The sequence below is a fragment of the Alligator mississippiensis genome, chromosome 4 (assembly GCF_030867095.1).
Source record: "Alligator mississippiensis isolate rAllMis1 chromosome 4, rAllMis1, whole genome shotgun sequence".
NCBI classification, from domain to species: domain Eukaryota; kingdom Metazoa; phylum Chordata; order Crocodylia; family Alligatoridae; genus Alligator; species Alligator mississippiensis.
Window position 1 is genome coordinate 163,139,270 of NC_081827.1, and position 25,357 is coordinate 163,164,626.

Below are 25,357 nucleotides of genomic sequence, written 5' to 3' on the forward strand. Positions count from 1 at the left end.
TGAGTGTTCCCAGCCTCTCCTGGCCCAGCAGCCCCTGGGGGTTTTCTCTTGGAACAGGCAGGGCTCTTTATATTCTGAAATCCCCAGGCTTGAATGGTGATGGTTGCCCTTGATGTGGTTGCAGAGCTTTCTGGGAGAGGCTGGTTTGCCTTCAGTTTTCTTTCAGAAAAGCAGGGCTAAGAATGTGGGCAGAGATCCCCACCCTGAGGGGGAGACAGCTTGCTCAGGATCACCCAGCCCAGCACCCTGGTGAGGTACAGTGGCATCATCCCCATCTTGCAGACAAAGGAGCTGAGACACAAGGCAGATACAGTGACTCATGTAGCCAGGCCATGGTGGAGTGTGGCTCTCTGGAGCCCTAGCCCCACACCCTGCCCACCAGCACACCATACTATTTAAACCCTGCTTTCTGCCAGGCCAGGATAGCATGAGTGCCAGCTCAGGTGAATCTCAGCTAGTGCTACCTAGGTGTGGAGGGGCGAAGAGACCACACCTTGTGCCTGGGGATGTGCCCAGCCCAGTGGGAGTTGCATGGGAACTGGTTTTGTGCAAAAGGAAACCTGGAGCTTCAGCTGGGCCTTTCTGATGGTGAAGTGTCTGTGCCACTCACCTTTCAGCCACCAGTGAGCTCGACCAGACCTGGTGCCCACCATGACAAGCAACCAGGAGCAGCTGGTTCCTCCCGGGCCTCACAGTGCTTGAATTCCCAGTGCTGCTCAAAAAAGCCATATGTGCAGCACAGAGCTTGCAGGCACTCAACAGTAATGAACCAGAGGTGAGAAACTCATTCCCCTGAGCAGCCCAACACGGATGAGCTGTGCAGTTGGGAGCTGGGCAGTCTAGGGTAGACTAGACCCAGTCCCATATGGGTTGGGAGCCACTACCTCTCACTGCCTGTGGTTCCTCTGCACTGGTGTTGGTTTCTGGCCTCTCACATGTCATCGGCTGAGCGTGTACAGCGTAACAGTCTGTGATTAAATAGCAAGCTTCCCTCTGTCTCCAGGCTAGTTGCCAGGGTGGAAGGTTCCTGCTGCAGGCTCCCCTTCCTCTGTTCCTGGGGCTTTTGTTTCAGCTTAACTGGAATCCCTGATGTACAGGGAATAAAATGTACAGCACATGTGAGTGCCCTGATCCCTCATGGGCTCAGACCATAGGAAGAGGCATTTGGGTCAACGTCAGCATAAAGGACCTGGCATGGATGGTGGCTATTACAGGAACAGCCTGGAGGGCTGCGCTCCACCCCAGCTCTGATGGAGCCCTACACCTTCGCAGGAAGCCAAGGGCTCCCCTTCCTCCTGCCAGGGAGATGTGGCTCTAGCTTTGTGTCTCAGCATCCAGGCCTGGCTGCAGCTGAGGCAGGCAGTGAGATGTGGCCTGCCACCAGGAAGAGTGATTCTGAGGTGGGCTTGGAGAGTGGTCTCAAAGGAGGAATTTTCGGCTGCTTTGGAGGCAAAGAGTTTGTACATATGTCTCCCTCTTGCTCCCTGGGTTTGGGTCACAGTTAGGAATGGCGGCAGGAGGGTAGTAACCCTACTGATGAAGGACCAGACAAGTGGCAGAGGGGCTGCATCAAGACTCAACCATTGTGAGGTGGCTCCACCTGAAATCATGAGACTGGCTTAAAAATCATGGGATCTTAAATAATAACAAATCCTGGGGCTCTCTATTTGCTTCCCAATGTCTGAGTTATTGGGGGTACTTTTTTCTATCTCTTCTTCTTGACTCAAAAGCCAGACATTTCCTCTTAAAAAAATAAAGAAAGAAAACTAAGGGTCTCCCAGGACCCCAGGTGTTAGAGCTTGAAGAAAAGCACAATCAAGAGACTTGTGATGAACATCACCAGTATTGCCAGCCCTCGAAGCGAGAGGAACGGAAACCTTATTGTCCTAGCTGGGAGACTTGGGGAACTAGAGATGGTCAGGAAGCCTGCAAGGCATAGAGCAAAGAGAGAGAGAGTGTCCTGGCTGACTGCAAAGGGTCCTTTTGCTCCTGAAAGGTCACGGCGGAAATGGCTCGGGTGGCCTTGGGGCATTAATAATTTAGGGCTCTTCTCTGCAAGACAAAGTGTCCAGGACTCCCTCCCCCCATCCCCTGTCTCTTCATGCAGCTAAACAATCAAAGCTTTTCAAGTAGCAGAGGGGTGGGTGGTGGCCGTGCGTCTCTCTCCCTTCCGCGGGCAGCCTTCAGGAGGTGAGGTCACCGTGCCGCCAGCCCCATTGCTCACACTGCCCGGCATTGTTCATTGTGGCTGGAGCCTGGGTTGGGCGGGGAGAGCAAGTGCACACAACGCTGTGCAGGCCTGGAGTGTACAGAAAGGTTGGGGAGGTGCGATGAGGGTCATGACCAAGGTGGTGTTATACATACGCGCACACATGTTTTACAGCTAGGGAGACTGAGGCACAGAGACTTCCTGGTGGTCACTGAGCCACTGGCAGAGCTAGAGACTGAACCCAGGACTTTTCTTTCTGTATGTCTCTCCCTCTTCCTCTAACCCTCTTGATCTTTTCCCCTTCCTAGGGATGAAAATGGAACCCAGGAGTCCTGACTCCTCAGGCCTGCCCTCCGTCCCCGTCTAGCTTGAGGATCCAGAAGCATGCTAGAAGCCTCCTTCCAAGCAGAAACAGCAAAGGCCTTCCTCAGGAAAGGACTCAACACAGGAAGGTAGCTATGGGCAGTAATATGACTGGGGGTGGGAGGTTAGCTTTGTGAACTGTATGGTGCATTATCCCATTTCCCTAGCAGTGGGTCTGCCCTTCTCTCTGTATTCCTCTCAGGAGTGGAAGTGGTGCTCTGCAGTCTGTGGCCCATTTTGCTTGCAGTAACTTTACTTTTTGCTTCGCTGTAAAACCCAGAACCCAGTGGTGTTTGGTGCTGTGCAAGCACAGAACCAAAAGATGACCTGTGACCCAAAGAGCTTCCCAGCTTGTTGTCCAGTCTCTTCCATCAGCAGAAAGGGGGTGCATGTTGCTCCCTTTCAGATTTGGCAACATTTTACACCCTACAGCATGGACAGAAAAATCAATTACACTGCACGTAAAGGGTTTGGGAAGGGACTTCCATTTCCCAAACTGATCCATTATAACTGTTTTGTGTGTCCACTCCAGCCCACAGTAAGTGAAACCAAGGATTTTTTGTAACTGTTTCACCCTTCAGTAAGATACCTGGTATGACTTCCATGTCCTATGGGATAGGTATGGACAAATCCCAGGACATCATTCTCCCCTTGTACTTGGCCTTAGGGAGGCCTCAGCTGGAGTACTGCGTCCAGTTTTGGGCTCCACTATTCAAAAACGATGTGGAGAAGCTTGAGGGAGTCCAGAGAAGATCCATGTGCATGATCAGAGGTCAGGGAAGCAGACCCTACGATGACAGGCTGAGAGCCCTGGGGCTCTTTAGCCTGGAAAAGCGCAGGCTCAGGGGTGATCTGATGGCCACCTACAAGTTTATCAGGGGTGACCACCAGTATCTGGGGGAACGTTTGTTCACCAGAGTGCCCCAAGGGATGACGACTAGGTTGAACGGTCATAAACTACTACAAGACCGTTTCAGGCTGGACATAAGGAAGAATTTCTTTACTGTCCGAGCCCCCAAGGTCTGGAACAGCCTGCCACCGGAGGTGGTTCAAGCGCCTACATTGAACACCTTCAAGAGCAAACTGGATGCTTATCTTGCTGGGATCCTATGACCCCAGCTGACTTCCTGCCCTTTGGGCAGGGGGCTGGACTCGATGATCTTCCGAGGTCCCTTCCAGCCCTAATGTCTATGAAATCTATGAAATGAAACAATTGCAGCAGGTCACCTGGCTTGGACTGGGGAGTTGTAACCCACCTCTCCCACCCTTTTACATAGGTAGAATTGTGTTGTCTGTCGACAGCCCCACTTCCTGGTGTATGGTGCCAATGACAACTTCAAAGGTAGTGATAACATCTCCCTGCTTTCCTCCTTCCCTATACCTCAGCCAGTGCTGGTGCTGATGTTATAATGGTGAATGAGATGCTGGTGGAAGTGCTAATCCCTAATGTATCTGTCCTCATATAAAGCCAAATCCTTCTCTCCAGCACTTGCCCATAATACACCCCCCACTTCAGCCCCATGCTCCTGTCCAGTTTGCACCCTGGCATTGTAGCCTGGGGAAGGATCACAGGATGTTCCCAGAGCCACATAAGGGGGATGGGAACAGCCTAGCACACCACTTTGGCTGCTGTGTGCACAGCGAGGGGCTCTTGGAGCTGATCATTATTTCCACAGGCCTCTGATGTAGGCCAGCTCCAAAGCATTGCCGTGGTGCATTAGCGGATTCAATTGAATTCTGCCGAGGGAGATGGAGGAAAGTGCGGATGGGCTTGTTTCTCACAAATGACTTTAGGAAAGCACAGTGCATTGATGTTTTTTAATGGGGCTATGAACCAAAGCCTGTTAGCATTGTCAGGAAATGGAGTTATAATAATAGTCTTCCTTCTGACGGTTGAAAAGGGGCTACGGAGGGACCAGCTACAAAGTGTGCTGGCAGATAATTGCGTTATCCGACTTGTGCTGAACACAGGGGAGATCTCTGTACTCTAATCCCTGGGCAGGACACACCAAGTGGGAAACACATGTGCAGCTCCTGTTCCGCTTGTCAGCTGCTTAATCTGGTACCAGGAGATCAATGAGCACTGGGCATGTGGGACATGCACTCCCCCCCTGGTGAAGTAGCATGGAAAGGAGGAGAACTGGCCCAGTTCTTGAAAGTGGTGCTTTCCCGGTTTTTCAGGACCTGATGGCAGGAGACAGGAGGCAGATTAGCCTCTTCACGGGCAGGATGGGGGTAAAGGACTAGCTTTGATGTGGGGTTTGTAGGCCAGTTTCTGGGGCTCATGTTCTCCTCCTAAAGCAGGAGAGGGGAACTGTAAAGCCTACCCTGATTCATAGATTCATAGATTGTAAGGTCGGAAGGGATCGAGGAAGATCATCGGATCCAGCCCCCTGCACCAAGCAGGAAAGATAACTGGGGGTCAGGTGAGCCCAGCAAGGTGACTGTCTAGTCTCCTTTTGAAGAGCTCCAGGGTAGGTGATTCCACAGTCTGGACACCCTGACTGGGAAGAAGTTTTTCCTAATGTTGAGCCTGAATTGATCTTCCAGGAATTTGTGGCCATTACTCCCGGTTTTCCTCTCGGGTGCCCTGGTGAACAGTTGCTCACCGAGCCCTTGCTGTACTCCCCTCATGTAGCAGTAAGCTGCTACCAGGTCCCCTCTCAGCCTTCTTTTCCCCAGGCTGAAGAGTCCCAGATCCCTCAGCCTTTCCTTGTATGACTTGCCTTTTAAGACTCTGATCATACAGGTGTCTCTTCTTTGGACTCTCTCAAGCTTGTCCACGTCCTTGTTAAAGAGTGGTGCCCAGAACTGGACGCAGTACTCTAGCTGCGGTCTCACCAGTGCTGAGTAGAGCAGAAGAGTCACTTCCTTGGTTTTGCTGGAGATGCATCGATTGATGCAGGCCAGAGTATCATTTGCCCTACTGGCTACAACATTGCACTGCCGGCTCATATTCATGATGCATGCTGCGGTGCAAGTCCATGGCTGCCAATTGAGCTGGGATGGTGACAAAAGCATGGGAACCCCTCTGGTCCCTCCACCCCAGCTCTTTCTGAGGTGCAGAGGCAGCCTCCAAGACCTGCCTTTTCCATATTCTGCTTCATTTAGCTAAGTCCAGTATTTCTCTGTCCTCTGTTTTTTGCGGGGGACTTTGGCCATGGGCAGGGTGGGGAATCCACAGCTGGGAACCTGCACAGATGCCCCAGGGCCAACCCTGAATAGAAACAGGCAGAATGGTGCTTAAATATACCTTGGTCCTAAACTGGGATAGAACAAGAGGTTATTAACTGCAGCGTTCCTTGCCTACACCCACGGAGGGACACGGCTTGTGGAATCCAAGCTAATTCCACCTCCACCCTGCCCCTCTGGAGAACCAGCAGGATTCTTACGTGCCAAGGAAGTGAAGCTTGTGATTATTAACAAGCTTGTGAGGAAGTTCTTGATCAGTCTTGCTAATGATCTGTGATGCTCTTTCGACCGAACTGCATAGCCAACAGTTAGTGATGTAGCACCCTGGCCCCTTCAGTCAGAGGCTGAGAAATTTCACTTTGGTCCTCCAAGGAGACCTCTGTCAAAAGCAAAAGGAAAAACCTAATAGTTCCCAAAAAAACAAGCAGCACTGAAAAATAAGACCCCTGCAGGCCAGCTCTGTGCGTCAGAAAGGAACAACAAATGACTCAAGTTCTTGTTTTAGAGGTCTTTTATTTTTTGTTTTGCTTTATATGCAGGTCACTGAGAACAAAAGTTGTTTTTTTCCCCTCTTAATAAATTCTCAGCAATGTCTTAGGGGCAGCAATGATTGCAACAGGTTTCACGTGCAAGGCTGCTTGCTTGTACTCAGGATGTGGATTTGATTGAAAGCAGAGTGAGAAGGGGTTAATAAAATTTCCTTCTACAGGCAGAGGAAAATATGAATACAGAGCCCAGAGTCCCACCAAGGTGATAACTGACAGGTGAGCAGAGATATTGTAAGGATGGGGGGAGGGAAGATTGTGCCAGGAAGATCATTTCGCTGCAACCAGCCAAGGTGTAAGAAGAGATAAGGAATGGGCACGGATGGCAGTAAGGGAGGTGCAGGAGGCAGGTGACTGCAGGGCTCCATCTCTGTGCCACCACTGTGAAACCGGAGCAAAGCCCATTGAGGCTGAAATTGGCAGCTGGTTTCAAGCATGTTCTTTCTGGGGGTGGGGGATAATCCTGCTAGACAGGTAGACCCCTCCATCCCTGCTTTCCCAGAATGGGGGTGGCTGGGAAGAATGTGTAATGTACAAATCACAGGAAAATGCAAACCTGAATGGAAATGGAAAGAGACAGGACAATGGTGGCAGCCACTTTGCCTACTGGTTCTGTGGTTTGTGAAGCTATCCAAGGGTAGCAGTCCTTACACCTTGTAGTCAGGCCACATGCTTCCTGCCAGAACACTCCTAGCTTCCAGGAACAAGTGCTTGGTTACACTGGGACCCAAATGCATTGTCTTGAAACTCTCTGTGTGGAGAAAGACACAGGTGCCTCACCTAAGTTGCTGTGCAGGGCCATGCCTTGCCTGGGCTGGTCGTCTTGTCTGTAAAAGCACCTGATGATATCTGCTGTGCACATGTTTGTTTCCAAACTGTGCAAGCCATGAGTAATGCCACAGTCATATTTGGCTCTGCTCTGGCAGCTTTCATCTGAAGCTTTCAAAGCTCTTTGCAAATATGAGGCAGCCAGAAGGCCTCTGATAATTAAAAATGGAAAATAGAACGCTTTGTGTTCCTAGTAACACCTTCTGTGGGAGGATCGCAAAGCACATTCCAGCAGTAATGAATAAATCCTCCCCCTTTGCCGGAAGGGAGGTGAGTCTCATTATCCTCATTTGAGCAGGGAAGAAGAAGAAGAAGCGAATGTGGGTATTTAGGGACAATATTTTCAAAAGTGTCCAGGGATTGTGGGTGTTCAACTTAAGACTCCTTGGCCTGCTTTTTCCAAGGTGATTATGCAACTCCTGTGAAAATCAGGGCAATGATCTGAGCACCCAGAAATTGATGTGCCTGAAATCAGAGACTGACATTGGGGAAATTTTGTGGCTGAAGTGACCTGCCTGAGTCCCTTGAGGAATCAATGACAGATCAAGGAATAGAAGGCAGGCTCCTGACTCCCAGTTTGAACCCCAAACCTGTGAAACCCAATCGGCGTGCTGCCATTTTTCTGCACTGTACCATTGTCAGGGATAGATCTATGGGGGGTGCAGTGGCATGGTTGCATGCCCATTCCACAGTAAATGTCATGCACCAGTGTGACATCTCCCTGTGCTTGGGTCTCCTGCCGTGTCCAAGACATGGCTGGAGCCCTGGGCTGGAGTGAGACACCCAGGGGGATAAATCAGGGAGCAGCTGAGTGATGGGGGGCCTGCCCACTGCAGCCGTTGTCTGTAGCTGACCAGGGAGTGGTGGAAGCCACAGGACTGCTCCTATCCTGCTCCATCCAGCCAAGGGCTGCAGGGACTGGCTGAATGGGCTGCTGGGTCAGTGGCAGTGACAGAGAGGAGTTCCTGCTCCCTCCCCATCCATTGCATTTCCCCCGCTGGCCAGGGGCTCCAGCTGTGGGGAGCACATGCACAGAGGGCCAGGCACATTGCAGGACGGTGGTATCAGTAGATGTTCTGCCCTGTCCAGCACCTGCTTCCAGACCATGGGAGAGAAGGAGCAATCCTGGGCCTTCACCTGCCTCCAGGTTAGTTGAGGACAGCACTGACAGTGGACTTCCAGGTGCTCCTGCTCCTTGTTAGTTCCCCAGGTGTCCCCCACAATCTGGGAGCAAGCACTGGAAGCAGGGACCCATATGTTGTCATTATCCCTGGCCAAGCCTGATGCTGCCACTTACCAAAGCCGCCCAGTGGAGTGGGGCAGGAGCAGCTCTGGAGTATCCCCTGCTCCTGCGATAGCAGGGAACAATGGCGGCAGTGGGTGGGTCCCCATTTTTTGCACCCAGAGGCAACCCCTGCTGGAGAGGTGAATGGGAGGGGAAGGAAGCGGGTGCTGAGAGTTGGGGGGGAGGGGGTCTTACCTGCTTTGTGAACTTAAAAAAGTCCTCAGCAGCTGCTACCTGGCATTGTCTGTGGTGGGGTGGGGGGGCCTTCAAAGTCTGTTGTGGCACCAGCGGCATTTCCTGCACCTCCTTTTCAAATTCCTAGATCTGCCTATAAACATTGTCCTACTGTTTCCCCTTCCTACCACCTCTTAACGTGATGCATTTTACCACTGTTGAAATACCGAGTCTTTCATACAGCGCCGTATCTCAGCAAACAGTTCTGAGAAGGAAATAATTTGGTTCCCAAGATATTTCACATTCAAGATACTTTATTGCTGTTTCGAGCCAGACAAAGGATTATCAAAGAGCGACTGAGATGGAACCCTGAGGTATTGGTCCCTGCTTGCATGTGTCCCTGGCGACGGCTTCGCACTACCACTGGGTTTTTTTCTTTTCCTGTCCATTTGTCACTATTGCCCATGAAAGGGTGGCAGGTTGCTACATAGCGAGACACAACTCCTACCATCTCGTTCCTCTCCCCTCGGGTCACGCACAGCTTTTCCTCATTGCTTTTTAATAGGAAGTCCTTTATCATTCCTGATCATTGGAGAAAATATGTTTTTTTTTCGCCTTTCCTCCGGACTCGTGATGCTAGCGTGTAGAAGTGACTCGCTCTTTCAATTTCTCTTCTGTCACATTGTTTGCAGAGCCAGTCCTGTCTGGGTTTGCGCTGTGTTGAGGGGGCGTGCAAGGGAGAAACCAATGCTTTCATAGGAGGCTAAAAGACAAATGGGGAGGAATTGGGCTGGTGCAGACATGAGGAGCAGGCTGCCATCAGAGTGGGAGCCGGGAGAAAGGTGGCCACGTCTAGATGAAGGGAGGGGAGCAGAGAAGGACCTGCTGTGCTTGCACCCAGGGCTTGCAGAAGGAGGAAGGTGCTTTGCAAGGTGCTCCTGCAATGAGCATGGAGCCAGAGGAGGTGTTTGAACGTGTGGCCATTGGACGTGGCTTGGCCCATCAACCCAACCAGGGGCAGACATTGCTGAGGGTGCCCGGGGGAGCAGGGAGCTGCCCATGGTGTCAGATCCCTCTCCGAGCCCTAACGCCCACCTGTTCCTACAGCCGGTCTCCCCTTGCCCATGGGCAGGGGCCCACCGTGGTCATTAGTAGGTGGGGGAACAGAATGCGGCGCGGTGGGAACCGCGCTGTGGCCGTGGCAGGGATCGGGGCCGCGGAAGGAGGCTCCTGGGACACAGGGCCGGGGAGGGGGCTGGAGGGCAGCTGTATGGCCCTCCCCCCGGCCCTGATCCACCCCAGCCCCGCTCAGCCTTCAGCCCCGCCCTCACCTGCATGACGTCACCCACGTGGGTTTCCCCCGCGCCACGCCCTCCCCAGCCCACCTGGCTCACTCATCCCCTCGACTCCCGTTCCGAACCCTCCCAGCCAATCACGGCCCCGCCTGCCCCCCCCCCCCCACCCCAGCGGAACGCGCCTCGGCCAATGGGCCGCCGGTCAACACAGACCGGGTGGTAACGGAACCCCACCCCTGCGGGCATGACGGAGCGCGAGCCGCGCCAATGAGCGGGCGGCGGTGAGTGGGCGGGGCGAGTGTCCATGGGGACGGGCGGGGAGGGCGGGGCCGGGCTGCGGGCTCAGGGTTCGGCTGCCTTTTGTTCGCGGAGGCGGCGGCCGCGGGCAGTGGCCGGGCAGAGCGCAGCGCGGGGCGCGCAGGTGAGTGCGGCCGCGGCCGAGCAGCGCCGTGTCCCTCCCTGGAGCCGGGTCCCCGGGCTCAGCCTCACCCCTACCCCGCCCGCCCCTGGGTCCCGGTGCCGGTGCCCGCCCGGCGGCGCCCCCCTTGCACCCTCTGCCCTGGCGCGGGGAGCGCGGCTCTGCCCAGCCCTGGCTGCGGGGCTCTGAGCTCGGCTCCCCGGGGGCATCCCGCCGGGGACGAGGGGCCGGCCCCGAGCTGTGCCCCCGGGAGGGGCCGGGGCAGGCGCCTTGCGCTCCCGGCCTGGCCCCTTTCCGTCGCCGCGTGGCCGGCGGCCGGGTAACAGGTGCGCACCTGCTTGCAGGGACCGTCAGCTGCCAGCCGTCCAGGAGGGTCGATCCCGTGGACTCGTGCCGCCGCCTGGGGAAGGAGCATACGCTGAGCTGGTATATCGACGTACGTGTGTGTGCTGTGTGTGGTGCTGTTAGTGTGTCTTTGACCAACGGCGCGGCAGTTAAGGGCTGCAAGCAAACTTGTAGGCATAACATTAATACAACTCTGGCATCCGACCCCTTGATACAGTAGCATTTGCAAATGGCCTTGGTTTCTGCTCTCCCCCCCCCCCGGCCCCTTTGAACGTGGCATGTGCGAGGCTACAGCTGAGCTTCCTGCTAGAAGTTGTGTTGCAAGGAGAAATTGGATCCTGATGGGATCTTGAGAGTTGGAAGGCTCTTATCTGTCTTGAGTAGCACGTGGGCCCCGTGACCCAGTGCATGCAGTACAACCAGCGGAAGGACTCCGCTGCTTATTAAGGATGAGTGGTGTAAACTGGGTTTTTCTTGGCTCTGGCAGCTTGACTTCTCAGCTTTTCATTTGCTGTTTGCTAATTTGGGAAATCGTGGGAACAAGTGAGGTAGCTTGATTTAGCCTTGATCGGTGCAAATGACAGAAATCACTGAGCGAGATCCTCTCCAAATTCACTTCAGCTGGTCCTTCAAATGTTCCTTTTTGTAAAGCGCATAATGGGGCTTTCCTGTTTTGTTGCTCTTTTCCGGCTGCAGATTCTTTGAGGAGCAAGTTTGCTTACTTGGCTGGCCTTTCCGTGACAGTACAACTGCTGTTTCACTGACTGTTTTGGGAGGAAGAGTCTAATAGTGTTCAGACATAGCTCTCCATATGCTGACATAAGATGGCAATTTCTTTCCAAGGCATGAGCACCAAGCACTTAAAACCATTCCTCTGTATAATTGACAGGGCAGAAGATCAACACATGAGCGGCTTTCAGGAAGAGATTGTAGTGCAGCTGCTTATAATCTAGGTATCGGAGAATGTCTGGTTTCTGATGCTGCTGTATGGTATTGGGTCATTATAAAACAATCGCAGCATGGTGCTTTCTGGGTTTGCTTGGAAAAAGTGGTATGTGATTGCGTGGCTTTTTGCAATACACACCAGTAAGTACAGTGATTATGTGTGTATTCGGGAGCATTTGCTGTTTCGGTTTCCCTCCATTAGAATCCACTGATAGGTTTCTCTTCCCCTTCCTTTCAGCAGCCCTAACCTTGGGTTATATCATTGACTGCTATTATGGCACCAATCCTGCTGGCTTGACAGGATGAAGGATGGTGAAAGCAAAGGCCTGGGAACTGGAGATGCAGGCTCTGTGCATGGATTCATTGTGGAGCTCCCAGTTTGACCTTGCCAGAGTCGCTTTGGGCCTATCTGTCAACACTACCCTGAGCTGTGCAGTGAGAATCCTGAAGTGCTACCGCGTAGTTTTGTCAGGCTTAACTTTTGAGGTTTCAGAAGCGCTTGGAGGTCTTGGGAAGGAACTGCTGGAAACTTGCAGAGTACTGAGGTGTCTGGTCTTGCAGCTTGTTGGGCATAGACACTTGAGTTGTGCAAGGATGTGTCAGGATTGTTTGCCACATAGTCAGCAGCTCAGTGTTGCTTCTGGGGTTTTGGCAGCTTGTGCCTCCTTGTTCTCTGTGCTCCTTCCAGGGAGAAGGGGAGGGCATTGCCCAGCGTCTGTCAGACTCCTCGGAGCCAAGTTTTTTTGCTCCTCTTTGAGCTTTGTCCTATTTGCTGCACTCCACAGGATGTTGGAGAAGCATGTGAGAGAGAGAAAATGAGAACACATTGGCTTTTGGGTGTCTGTCAGAGTACCACAAACTGCCTTAAAACAAGAGGGAGTTAGTGCTGCTGGTGTGGAAGTCAGTCAAGTGTGTAAGGAAGATATGAAATATGCTGCAACCTCTATTTTCCGAGTTCAGGTTAAAAAGCTGAGGAATGGAGTCTGGAGAAGGAATTCGTGCGGTAAAATTAGAAGTGTGCTGTCTGCTACGCTGCAGGGCTTTTGGGGGGGGGGGGGGGAGAATACTCCCTTGCTGTCTTAGCCTTGACACTGGGAGAGGAGAGGGTGCTCTAATTGCATTAGCTAAATGATTAGCTTAATTAATCAGCTTTATAGCACAGATGAAAGGATAGTTCTGGAGTGTTGCTGGGAGTTGCCTAGGAAAAAAAAAGCTCTTGTATGAGGAGCTTGAAAAGATGCTCTCTGCCAGTGCTTCTAGTAAATTTTTTTTTTGTGTCAGTGCCCTAGTGTAGGCTGCTCTCAGTAGGGAGGGTATATTTTAAGTTACGCTGAAGAATAACAGCTATGCAAAAGACTGTAGGCGATGTGCATGGCACTGTACGAAATATCCAAATGGAGATCCCAGGAACAGGTTTCAAAGGCCTAAGGCAGTTGTTCTGATGTGAAGTGGCTTGATATGTAGCACTCTTTGGACTTTCCTTTTTGGGCTGGGATCCATTCTAATGCCCTCAACAGCCGTAGCATCTGGGCTTTCGGAAGTGGTGGGCAGTGGACATCTTGAGCTGGGGGGCGGGTAAAGCTGTAAAATACTTGGGATTCTCAATCAAGGTTGCCATTGTCAGTCACTTACAAGTGGATGTCGTTAGTGAAGCCTGGCAGGCACTGGACCTCATCTGCAGAAAGTACAGGCATGTTATAAAAGAAGAGACCTCCTAATGCTGACCATTTTCTTGGGTAGAAATTAAGGAGAGTCGAATGTCCTTTCACAATACCATCCAGCTCTCTAGGAAATCTGTTATTGTTGGTGTTCCTGCTGAGTGTCTGTATATAAAGATGCCTCCCCCCCCCCCCCCCCGCTCCACCTCTGGACAGGCATTTTCATGATGGAGATTAGATATGCTGAAAAACCTGCTGTTTATTTCTGGGGTCTTTCTCTGCCCTGAACCATCTGAATGCAAACGGCTATTTATTCTGAGGCAGGGCTGAGTTCAGCTGGGGTGTATTCCCAGCAAGCAGATCAGCATATTCCATCACTGCAACAGACAGAAGGATTGTGAGGTTTTGAAAGGCGAGGCTTATAGGTGTGTTCAAAAGCAAGGGCTGTGCCTTGGGAACCTTCTGAAATGAGTCATCCTGAACTCTGCCAGGAGGGAAACAAGCTGGCTACTTGCTTTCTCCCCCTCTCCTCCCCTCCTCAGGTTTTCTATCGGGTCGCTAAAAATACAACAGGGATGACATTAAGGAGGATTCATACCTCATGGGTCAGGTGCTGCTATGTCAAAGGGCCCTCCAAGCAGAGTGTTGAAATCTGCCAGTCCTGGGATTATGATGCTGGATGAGAGAAGTCAAAGGGAGACAGTTGCAGAAGTGAAATGGAAGGCCCAACTGGGTGTGCCCCACGCATAGTCACTGCAAGTCACTGTCTCATTGTACCTCAGCTTTCCCATCTGTGAACTGGGGAGGCTGATGATTGGCTTCTTTTGGAGCACCATGGAATAGCTACCTAGATCCAGTGTGGCTATTGGGCAGTACTTTACCCTTTGGTTGCACTAGTTCTTGGACTGGAAGAACAGGATTAATCTCATCTTCCCATATTTCTTTTGGACCAAAGAAGGGCAGAGGGCATATGAAAGCAGGAAAAAGAAAATGGCAGGGGATGATTGTAGGTTCCTGTCTATTTTTCACTGTGATCCTTTGTAACGTCCCACAGCCAGGTGCTTGTTTGCAGACTGCAATTCTAATGTTGCCTGTAATAGCCACAGTCACTAGGGTTCCTGTGGCAAACAATTTGAGGCCACTGCAGCCTGCGTCCCAAGAAGCAGTTGGCTGTCAGTACAATGGGCAAGGCTTTTCCATTCACAACCCAGGGGGCTTGTAGGAAGTCGCATCTGTTGCTTGATTCTCCTTGCCCTGTTCAAAACTTAAAAGGTTCTTGCCTACAGCTGGTGGATATTGGCTCCTGGATGAGCTTAGTGCAGTGTATACTGCTTGTCACAAGGAGTTGGATGCTGCTGCTGTTCAGTTAATCTCTACCAGGCAATCCCGTCTTTCCTTGAAATTCTTCCCTTCCTAATGGACCTTGTACCTCCAGCGGCATTTAATTTTGAAAATTACTCTCAAACCTTGGGGGTACTCTCTCCTACCTTGGGGGTCTTCAAGATGAGGCTGGACAGATTTGGCTGGGGTGATACAACACTAGCACCTGTTGCTGCCCAGGGCAGGGGGTCGGACCTGATGATCTATTTAGGTCCCTTCCGCCGCTAAGCACTATGATACTATGATTACCTAGACTGTCTTTCCTCTAAAGGCACTTAACCGGTACAAGAATACCAGTATATAACTCACTGGCAAACTTCCCTAATGTGGATGCAGCCACTCTGTGGGCACGGTGAAGTTACCCAGTGTAAGAAATACCAGTAGAAGCTTGGTCTCGCAGGTATCTGTTAGAGGGAAAACATAAGGGTGGGAGTGGAGCTAGTTAGCACAAGAACAGATGGGAATGAAATGGCCATGAATAAATTCAGGCTGGGAATAAGAAGTGAGATCCTATGTGATCAGGGAGGGTTTGGGAGAGTCTCTCACTAGGACAGCTGCTGGGAGAGGGTGGGGGAGGCACAAATACCTGATGGCTTGCCAGGCAAGATTATGAAAGGGATTATGTTAATGTGGTAGTGTAGGATAGCAAGGTGATGGGGAGATGATGGCTCTCTACTAGTCTTAGGTTCCTGTGTATGCAAAGGCTGCTGTTGGCACTGCTCCATCAGTTGGGGGTCACACTTTGGTGCATGCCTGACTATTCTGCTGGTGTGTATCTCTTTGGTGTGTATCTGGACTTAGCTGGTCCATGTGAGCATAGACAAGAGCTATGTACGCCCCTTTCTTAAAACAAAATCTAGGGTTAGACTGGCCAAGCCAACTGCCAAGTCTCTATAGTGCATCTACAATGATATCATATTCTCTGTCTCTCTCTTGTGCCCCCAATTAAGACATGTACTTTGCTTGGTAAAGGTAACATGAGGAGAAAATGTTCTGTTTTGTTTTTTTCTCCCAGAGTCTTAGCTGAATTTTGAAAAGAGGAGTGCACTCAGTATCCTGACAGGTCCTTGGCCTCTGTGGCTGGCAGGATGCAGCAAGCATTTCTCACTGCCCACCAAGTTCAGAAAGGGAGGCCAGGCAGCTCATCTCTGGCAGGATCAGCTTTGCAGAAGAGATCAGGAGCGGATGAAGAATTGAAACAGGGTTTGACTGCACCTCCTCTGCCCTTGACATGGAGCAGGACAGAGTCTACCCCTCAGCATCGCTTACCCTCACCTTCTAGCTGTCAGTTTGGCAGCGGCTGTGATGAGGTTAAACCTTGAACTTTTGGCTGAACAGGAAGGGGAGGACGAGTGGTGCTGAGGTGCACAATCTCCATTCTTCCTGCACGCAACATGGATGGGAGTACGGCCCCTGGCAGCTGTTCCAGTGTCCCCATACTTCCATTCCAATGTGGCAGTTGGCTTCCTTGCTTAAAACACCCCCCCCCCAAATTTTGGATGGCTAACTTTTTTGAGGGGAGGGGGGAGGAGGAGTCGTATGGTATGCAAATAATTTCTGCACTACAGGAGACAGGTTGTAGAAGAGACTGCCACTGCCCCTATCTCTGACGTGCTTCTCACAGTGGGTCTGATTTTGCCATGCTGCTTTTCTGCAACTTTCCCTCTCTGGACTTGTGAATAAAAGCCCAGCATGCTCTTCTGAAACTGATGTTCAGAGTCCATCTGTCCTGAGGCAGCAGCAGCTACCTGGTCCACCTCCCTGTCAAAATGTTAACTTGGAGACCTCAAATGGTTATCTTCAAACTGACTGTGTTGCAACAAATTTAGTATTTCTCAGTAGTGCTTGTGTTCAGACCTCAAGCTTTGTTCACCTACTTCTGCCATCTAATTCTTGAGGAGATCGTAGGGTGGAGAAATGCCCATGCTTAGTCAGTCTGTCCACACTGAGTCATTATCTGGCCTCACTCTGAGCTTATGTTGTATTCATTGTTGCCACCCATCAAGTTGGGTGGAGGATGTCTGTCTGCTCCCATGGGAGATGAAACATGAGATCTTCTATGGAAGTGTAGGGTGCAGGGAACAGCAGCTCTCTCTTTCAGCTCTGTGGGGCAGTAGCCTCTACCTTGTAGCAGTCTCTCAAAGTGGGGTCTGTGCATGGCAGGTCCCGGCTGCATTTGACAAGGGCCCTGCTATTCCTCTGCAGGGGAAAGGCCATTGGTGATGAAGGCAGGATGCTCAAATTGATCAGTTCATTGTCTGATAATGGATTTGGAGAGGTTTTCAGGTCCATTTCCATGTCCTTTGTTAATGTTTGTTGAAGTAGGCTATAAAAGTACAAAATGCCCAATTAAACTGTCTTTGCGCATTCTAAGCCTGAAACTATTCATTGGCTTGGAAGGTTTCTATAAAATGTCATGAAAAACCCATTTTACTGCACATTTGGCTAAGTGGGTTTGGCCATTAAGATAAAGGAAAGCAAAAAAGCTCGTGGCATGTTAAACAGCTTCCCCCCCACTCTTTTTCCTTGACATTTGGCTCTCCTTGTTTGTTGGTTTTAGGTGGCTGGGTTAATGCAAACAAATTACTCTGGCTGTTTTTTGAGGGGGGAGGGAGAGAGGTTTTTAAAAAAAAAAAAGAAAAAAGGCAAGTTGAGTTACGGCAGTTCAGGGAACAGGGCTGTTGGAAACCTCCTGATCCGACTGGCCAGAGCAGAATAGCTGATGCACCGCAGCTAGTTTCGAACAATAGATTTTTATGGTCTATTGTCTCGTCGTCCATGAGTGATGGGCGTGTCCACAGCAAGCCAGCTTGTCTCGGATGGTACTGTCAAAAAGTATAAGCTCGCCCTTGGAAGCTATTGGGCAGCGTTTGGCTGAACCAGACCAACACCGAACATTGGTCCTCTTGAAAGAGGGCTGCATGGCTAGGAGACTTAACTCTTTAAGCAGACAGGTTTTGGTTGGTCTCGGTGCTTGCTCCTGAGAGCAGGGTATTGAAAAATCCCTTTTTCCGCAGCATTGCTGGTGATTGGGACTGTTCTGGTTTTGAAGGGGGAAAGGTTTAAGTGTTGCAGCACTAGTTTGTGAAGAAACCACCAGCCTTCCTCCCTTTCCAAGCTGGGTTATGATGGATGCGATTTAAAAACTGAGATGTGGCCAGACTGATGAATTTCAGCCAACTAAAAGGCATGGAGTTACTGTGTATCAGTTGCTCTGGGGTAACTGTCTATGTGTCCACTTGTATTCCAAAGTAAATGAAGGTTAACCTCTAGGCTGTTTTAGTCCTGTTTTTTATTAAGAGCTAAACTGCCTGACTTAAGTTTTTTCCTTACTGTAGAGTAAGGATGGGTGCAGGAACAACCACCATGGAACAGCTGACATGCAGTAAATCTTGGCCCCCTTTTAAATGGCTGGAATCAGTTTGTTCACCCAGGCCCTTGATGAATATGACCGCACTTCTCTAAAATGCGCGTTATGGCCAAAAAAGCAACATGATGCCTAGATATTGCAGGAGCACCTCCAACTATGAGTAATCCTGTGCAGAAAAAGGCTACTTGAACAATTGCCTCAGAACTGGGAAAGAGAAACTCCATTTATAACATTGGTATGTTGGTTAAATCATGACTTTGACATGCTGAACTTTGCTTGAAATGCAGCTCTGCACCGTCTTCTCCCTGCTCGGGAAGATCTTTTGTGTAGAAACATGAACACCTCCCAGCTCCTTGGCTGCTTCCAGCAGAGCTGAGATGTTTTGGAGTGTGCTCATTTCTTCTCTAGTGTTTTTTAGCTTCTAATCTGTAACATCAGTCACTTCTAGCACCTCTGAAGCTAATTGTTTGATTGCAGTTGGAGACCTTAGAAAACACTGCCTCTGGCCCCAGTGCAGCATTTATTTAACATTAATGTATGGTAGTGTCCTAATCTCATGACCTGGCCTTCCACGGTACCCCCAAATCTGCAGTCTGGTTCAGACACTGGGATAAACCAGTTTGCTGGCAAGACTTTTTCTCACCCTTGTTTGTTCTTCCACTTTCATGGTTTCTCCTTTAAGCCTGCATGCTCCTGGTGTACAAGGACTTAGTGGTATATGGCTTCCTACCATCCCTTAGCTTTGTCTGGGTTTCAGCAAACCATTCTGCCTGATATGGTGCCTATCCATTGAAATCTGAGCACTCAAAAGAAGAAACCAAGTACCTTTTTATCCCCATTTTGCAACCAGGGAAGCTGAGGTCTTCGGTACAGCAAGGAATTGCACAGGCTTAGGTGTGTTCGCGCAGGGGTTGACAGCCACTTATTTAGGTTTAAATAGCGTCCATTTCTAATTGATAGAAGCAAAACTGGAAAGGGCCACTCGTAAAACAAAACAAATGTACTCATCCCCAGGTTTGTGCTGGCCTAACAAAATCCATTTAATTATCTATCTTGATTTAAACTGGTACAACTTTTTCACTTAAGGTGATCCCTAGGTATGAGAGGCCTGAGGTCATGCACTAAGTTGGTGGCTGTCATGGGATTAGAATTGGAGTCGTAAACCCTATTTCTGGTGTTTTGTCCACCAGACCTTGCCAGTTATTAGAACTGTGCCCGCTCTTCTGAGGAGCTGTGACTTCTTTACATTCATGTTTGAGGAGAACCTAAAATGCTGGAAATGCTTTGCCAGTTTTATGTAGCCAGTAGCTCTCCGCAGAGAGATGGTCGTTTCTTTCATCCAGCAGGACCCATGTAATGTGTGATTTGAAGGAGACAGACAGGATGACATAGGGGAGTAGCATGTACTGGGTGTGTATGTGGGAAAACTAGCCATAAATACTTGAATCCTGACATAAGCAACTTTTAAACAAATTGGTGCTTAAATGGCATCTGTTCTGTTGCTCAGTGGTACGACCAAGAGCAAAAAGGCTCCAAAACAATGCATTGAACTGCATTGACTATACCAGGGTTGCTGTGCTGGGGGAAGAGGTATCTGATGATGCCTTCATCCATACCTACATTATGAAAAATGCATTGAAGCCTGAGTGTGGGCAAAACCAAGTCACAATTTAACGAGTGATAATGGTCATGGCAAGCCCTAGTTGGGACATCCTTGGCAAAAAGCTAAGGACGTGTTTGATTCTGTGAAGTTCCTTTACCCTTCAGCCAACCCCTTTGGGAATATCCTGATGGAAGCCAATATTCTTTGTTTTTTGGGTTTTTTGCGGGGAGGGGGGACTTTCTTTACTGACAAATATCAGGAAGAAGGTCTGCTCAGGTTCTCCCCTGTAGTAAGGGCAGGCTGCTGCTCTTTGAATCTGGCTGTGTGCACAACCAAAAAGCACATCACAAGTCTGATGTAAATGTTTCTGGGCATGTCCTTGCCTGTTCTAATTAGCTTGTTAAACTTCATTTGAATGTCACATTAATTGTGGAGTCTGAAAGTGCTAGGAAAACACTTCATGTTATGTTCCTTGTGAATAGAATTGGGTTTTGTGTGGCCTTTCAAATACTCCAGGTACCAGAAGGTCCTTTTGAAGTAATTTAAATAGTCAGTGGTAGTGACAGCTGAAGTTGGCAGTCAGACTTGACTGAACTGCAAGGCAGGCAGGGCTGCTGTTCTCTGCTCTAGCAGACGCTTGTTGTCTGACCTTGGGGAAAACAGATGTGAAGTGTCTTTGGAAAGGTTGGTCTCTCTCCTTCGTCTCCAAGTGCTTTGGGATCTGCGATTGGAAAGTGCAGGCAGTGAGTGCTAACTAATGTCCACAGGCGACTTATTACCTGCGTAATGTAGACAGTAGTGTTACCTGCACAGTAAGTGTTGTCTGCTGCTCTCATTGGAAAATGTCTCTTGCATGCATCTCATTCCACAGAACTAGACCTGAGAAACCCGAGGTTTTGGCTTGTGGTGCCAGCTCTCTACCTCTTGCTTAGCTTTGTGCACCTTGTGCATTGGCATGCTGTCCGAGCATCTCTGGTGCCGGTATTCTCTGCAAAGTGTGTAAAGCCCCTGTGTGTCTAGTGTTGTGTAAGCACTCTCATTTGGTCAGGGAGCCTGCTGGCTGAGGTTGGGTAGGGCTTGAATCCATTACTTTTTGTCTACAGAGTGTAAGGTGCTGGCTACTGAGCCATTGCCGTATTACAGCTGTTCATGGAACAAAGAGCTTTGCTACAGATAAAGAACAGCGTTTTGACACCCATTACTTTTTTTTTTTTTTTTTAAGGGAGCGTATAAATGACGATGGCAATTCAGGCTTTGAAGTTTTAATACGGTGTAGGAATAGTGTCATGCTCTTGTCTGAAATCTCTTTTGATGAACAAACCTTGCCACAGCCCCATCTCTTGTGTAAGAATAATGTGTATTTTATAAACAACCGTGCCAGGGAAACAGCCATGAGAGGCAGCAATGTTTCTAATTAGATAGAGATTTGAAATATCTTTCTAAATCTGCCATCCCTGATTGGTTTTTCTGCAGCTCCTGCCAGGCCTCTAGGCACTTCTTAATGCTTAAGTCATTTGGTTCTAAAATCATTTTTACAAAAAGGGCAGGAGTCTCGCATTAAAGCTGCAAACTCCTCCTCCAGATGCTATTGTGTACAGATGTGTTTGCATCATTAGCCAGAGTGCTGTGAGTTTCGGCTTCTCAATATTTAAACTAGACCTGTCTTGAGCTGCTTTTTTAGCATGCTGAGCAAAAGCCCTTGGTTCCTGCCTACTTTAGGCCCACAGCTGATAGCAGGGCAGAGTAGATTGATTTGGGTTGCTAAGTGATTTTTATAATATTCCACACCTGGTTGATCAAAGCGATTACCCATGGGAGGGGAAGCAAGCTGTAAGAATAAGTAAATAAAAATAACCTTTCTACAGCTCTGCTGTTAGAGGTAATGTGGTGTCGTGTGTGAGATACTGGATTTAAGAGCTGAAAATAAATTCCAGGTTCCCTGTTTGACCTTAGAAAAGTTGCTGTGTTTCTGTGCCTCAGTTCCCCAGCCTCTAGAATGGAGAGGAAATGTTTGGGAAATGTTCTGGATGAAAAGTAGCTCTGCTTTTCAGCAGTAGTGAATGGCCAAGGTAGGAAAGCCGCTCCAGCTGCAAAAAGAGAACCGTCTCTCTGGATCCCCTATGCAGCTGGAAAGGATGAACTTGACTCTACTTTTTCCAGAGTAATGAAACCAGATGAGACCTGTTGACAGATGAGCTTGGCTGTTTTTGAGTTCGTTGAAGGCTCTGTCAGTTTTGGAAAGAGCCAAACTCCCTAATTAGGACCCACATGCCAATTACATCATTTCGATTAGTAAGTCTGAGTAAGAGCCAGTTCTTCTGGCCACTCTTGTGTGGAGAGGGATAGAGGAAGAGGGGAGGTGGGTGGGGGGTGGCTGTTTGCGTCTCTGGGTGTTGCATCTGTCTGCGGTTGCTATTTCAGGAATGTGCAGCGATCCTGCCTTTGGACTCTTCATGGCATTGACTTAGCAAGGCATATCACTGCATAAAGTGCACTTGCTTAGCTGGTGGTAAAAAGACCTTTGGCCACTTTAAACAACCTTCCAGTAATCACTATGACACACAGTCGGGGCACTGGTGACAAATCATTAACTCGCTCCGACAGGCTGGGCCCTGACTGGTGTTGCTTATAATTTCTTGTGAAGCATCTGAACTTTACAGATGTAATGCGGTTGGATATAGAAATTAAGTTAGGACACAACAGCCCTTGCATTCCTTTTGTTCTCCCCTCTTGTTCATTCCCATCTCATCTACAAAACCGGGGCTGCACAGCAGAACGTTGTATTTTTGGGCATGATTATCTGAGCTGGAAATAGCATGTGAGCCTCAAAGCCTAAATTTAAAAGCGTGCAATTATTGTGTTCTTAAGGGACTGTGTGTTCTTCATTCTCTTAAAAAAAATAAAAAATAAAACAAATCTTTCTCATCCAGATGGAGGTATTGTGATTAATTGCACTGTTTTGATGTCTCGGGCAATTCAAGTGGCCATGCCAGATTCTCCTATTCATGGGCGAGCAGCAAGTTCTCTCATTTTTCCCACTGATGTGCCTAATGAGGACAACCAACTTGCATTAATGAGGGAATTGGCGCATGCAAGGCTCCTAGCCCTGACATTTCTGTTGGTTTCCTTAAATGAAAGCATTAGTGCTAATTGCGCAAGGCTGCATCTTCATGCATGTCCATTAATGACCTGGAGAAATCTGCTTTCTGAGGCCCCTGCCTCAGGCATGCGTGGAGGGCTGATCAGCATGAGGCTGAGCCCTGAGCCAAGTGCTCAAGTCTGTTTCCTCCTGATAAAATGTGCAGATAGATGACAGCTGAGTGAGGTGCCTGCTGAGTTTTCCAGGAAGTACCACTGGTGAGAAGGAAGCTAAGAGCCCTGTGTCATAGCGTGACCAGTGACTTCCTAAGCCATAAGCTGCATCCCCAAGAGAAGTCCTTTTCCTCACCTGCCAACAATAGGACTTGATCTTGCCCAGAAAGAGTTGCTATCTGATTTACTGGAATTGAAAGCCTTTTCTAGCTGCGAGCACAGATGGCTGCTCCAGCTCTGCATCGAGTCGCTCTGAGCCTGGATTTTTTTTAATGGGTTCCGTGAAACTGAGGGCATTACCTCTACAGATGCACGCAGGCTCCGGCAAGGGATCCATCCTGTGTATCCTGTGTGTCCTGTACAAACACCCGAGAAGAGGTGGGCCCTGCCCTGAAGATTTTTGCAATATTAAAAAAAAAAAACAACAAAAAACCCCAACTTTCCTTCCCCGAATGCCTAGAGTTTAGTAGGGTTAACTTGCTAGACAAGGGGTAGGGAGGTTGAGAACACACATTAGTTGCATCTGTTCCTCTTAATTGCATTTGTATTGATTCCCTGCCTAACCTTTTTAGATTATTATAATGTTTGCCCCCTGTTGGATTTAACCCTAGGGAGCCTCTCTCTGGCTACAACAGTTCCTTACCATTTTTGTTTAGTCTTAACTCTTGTGAGTTTGTTTTTTGTTTTTGTTTTTTCGTTCTTGGGAGCTAACTAAAATTAATTCTCTGTCTGCTACTCGGACTGAGGATGGATGATTTTGTGGTGAAGGTTCCGGACTGGGAATCTGGGTTTGGTCTCTGCTTCTGCTAGAGACTCCCTGTCTGGTGTGGGGCAAGTTTAATCTCTCTGCCTCAGTTCCCTGTTCTGTAAATTGGGGCCCATCTTGCCTCTGACTGCAAGTCCTTTTGGGGCAGGGGCTGTCTATGCACACAGCTATGGCACCCAAATGCCACAGAGCCCTGATCTCCTGTGACCCCCAGCATCCAGTCTGTTGGCTCCAAGACTACAACTGGGCCGTGCTTTTTATGGAGATCTAATGTTGTGGAGGAAGCAGCCTGCCAAAAACCAGGGTCTGGCCTACCCTGCAGCTTTGGTAATTGAGTCTAGCTGGGTTTCCTGTTTGCCTTGTGTCCAAGATTTGAGGCATCAGCTGTCCTTTGCGGTTGGTCTGGTGCATAGCCTTTTCTCAGTATGGTATAGATTGATCCTGTTGTCCTGAGGCTGTTGATTTGCCTGATCCTCCTGCAGGTTCCCTGCAGGACAGGGCAGTGTGAGATGCCCAGTAGCACACAGGGCAGCCCAAACTTTCCCACAGCGCACTGTTACAGTTGTGTGGGCTGCAGGGCAGGGGCGGGTTCACAGGCACATTCCTCTTGTGCAGCAGACGCTATAGCAAGCTTCGCCGAAACTGCGAGTCACTGAGTCAGAGGTGCATTACCTCGGGAGCTGATGAGGAAAAAGGGGCCTACCGTTATACCAGTAGCTAAGACATTCTATGATGCCTTCCCTTCTTGGGTGTTGAGTCTGCTTCTGGCACTTGGGCGCCTCTAGTTCATTGGTCTCTTAGCTTAAACTGCAGAGAAGAGGCCTGGATTAGTGCTGGGTGGGGTGTTGGGCAGGATGTTGGGCAGACTGTGCAATATCTGACAGGATGGGAAGGACTGGTTTGCATCCAAAGAATCTCTCTGGCTTTGTTTAATGTAAGTGAATTTCTCTTCACTCCCAAACATCCCAGTAATGAGGAAACCAGGTCATGGGGTGGAGAAGGTATAGTAACGTAGGGGTTGCATGCAACTCTCTTGCATTGGGTTAAATTCCAATGCAGTTACAGGATTGTGGGGCACTTGCGTTAATCTACTCAAGTGGAAATAGTTCCCTACTCCTAACTAAAGCAAGGGATACTTCTGCCAAATTACAGACGCAGCACTGGGTGGCTTTGGTCCTTTCCTTTTTAATATGTATACTAGCAACAATATAGAGAGGTTCACAGATTTACTAGTCCCTACCTGATGTGACAAGTGCTGCATTGGCTTGCAAGACCGGTGGAACAGTTGAAGGGCATCCCACCTGAGACTTAAAGACTGCTTTTGGCCAAACTTATCTCCATAAGTAGAACACAAAGAAAATATGGGCGAAATCAGAGAGTGGTGGTCTGTGAGAACATGTACGTGTGCTTCCAGTATGTCAGTCCCTTTGGCATGTATGAAAATTGCTAATGATGTTGCAGACCTTCCTAGTCAGGAAAGCTGACTTTATTAAGATGTGAACAGAAAGAAATGAGTGAATTGGGTTAGCTGACTGTATTCTAATAAACTCCCTGTAGTGAAAGGCCTGCTGATGCCTTTTGGAAAGATCAGTGTGATACAGCCCTGACAGTAAATGCAGCTCCCTTGCATGAGAGCAACTTCAGTGTTGGCACTAGGAGCTGAAGCCCA

The 25,357-nt window shown here is 49.4% G+C and overlaps 1 protein-coding gene and 1 long non-coding RNA gene across 4 annotated transcripts in view; both read left to right on the plus strand.

Moving 5' to 3' along the window:
• The first annotated feature begins 1,060 nt into the window (after positions 1-1,060).
• LOC109280435 (uncharacterized) lies at positions 1,061-7,719 on the plus strand. The gene is made up of 3 exons (XR_002086758.2): positions 1,061-2,325; positions 2,518-2,661; positions 6,474-7,719. It is a non-coding gene; the product is annotated as an uncharacterized LOC109280435 (long non-coding RNA).
• A 2,499-nt stretch (positions 7,720-10,218) lies between these two features.
• Positions 10,219-25,357, plus strand: part of JUP (junction plakoglobin) — a 51,371-nt gene continuing 36,232 nt past the window's right edge. Inside the window, exons 1-2 of one of the 3 annotated variants that reach the window (XM_059726950.1) lie at positions 10,219-10,312; positions 10,654-10,745. The gene's annotated coding sequence lies outside the window, so the exon portion shown is untranslated. The remainder of the gene's footprint in view (positions 10,313-10,653; positions 10,746-25,357) is intronic. The other 2 variants (XM_059726951.1, XM_014604713.3) reach the window with 2 other exon arrangements.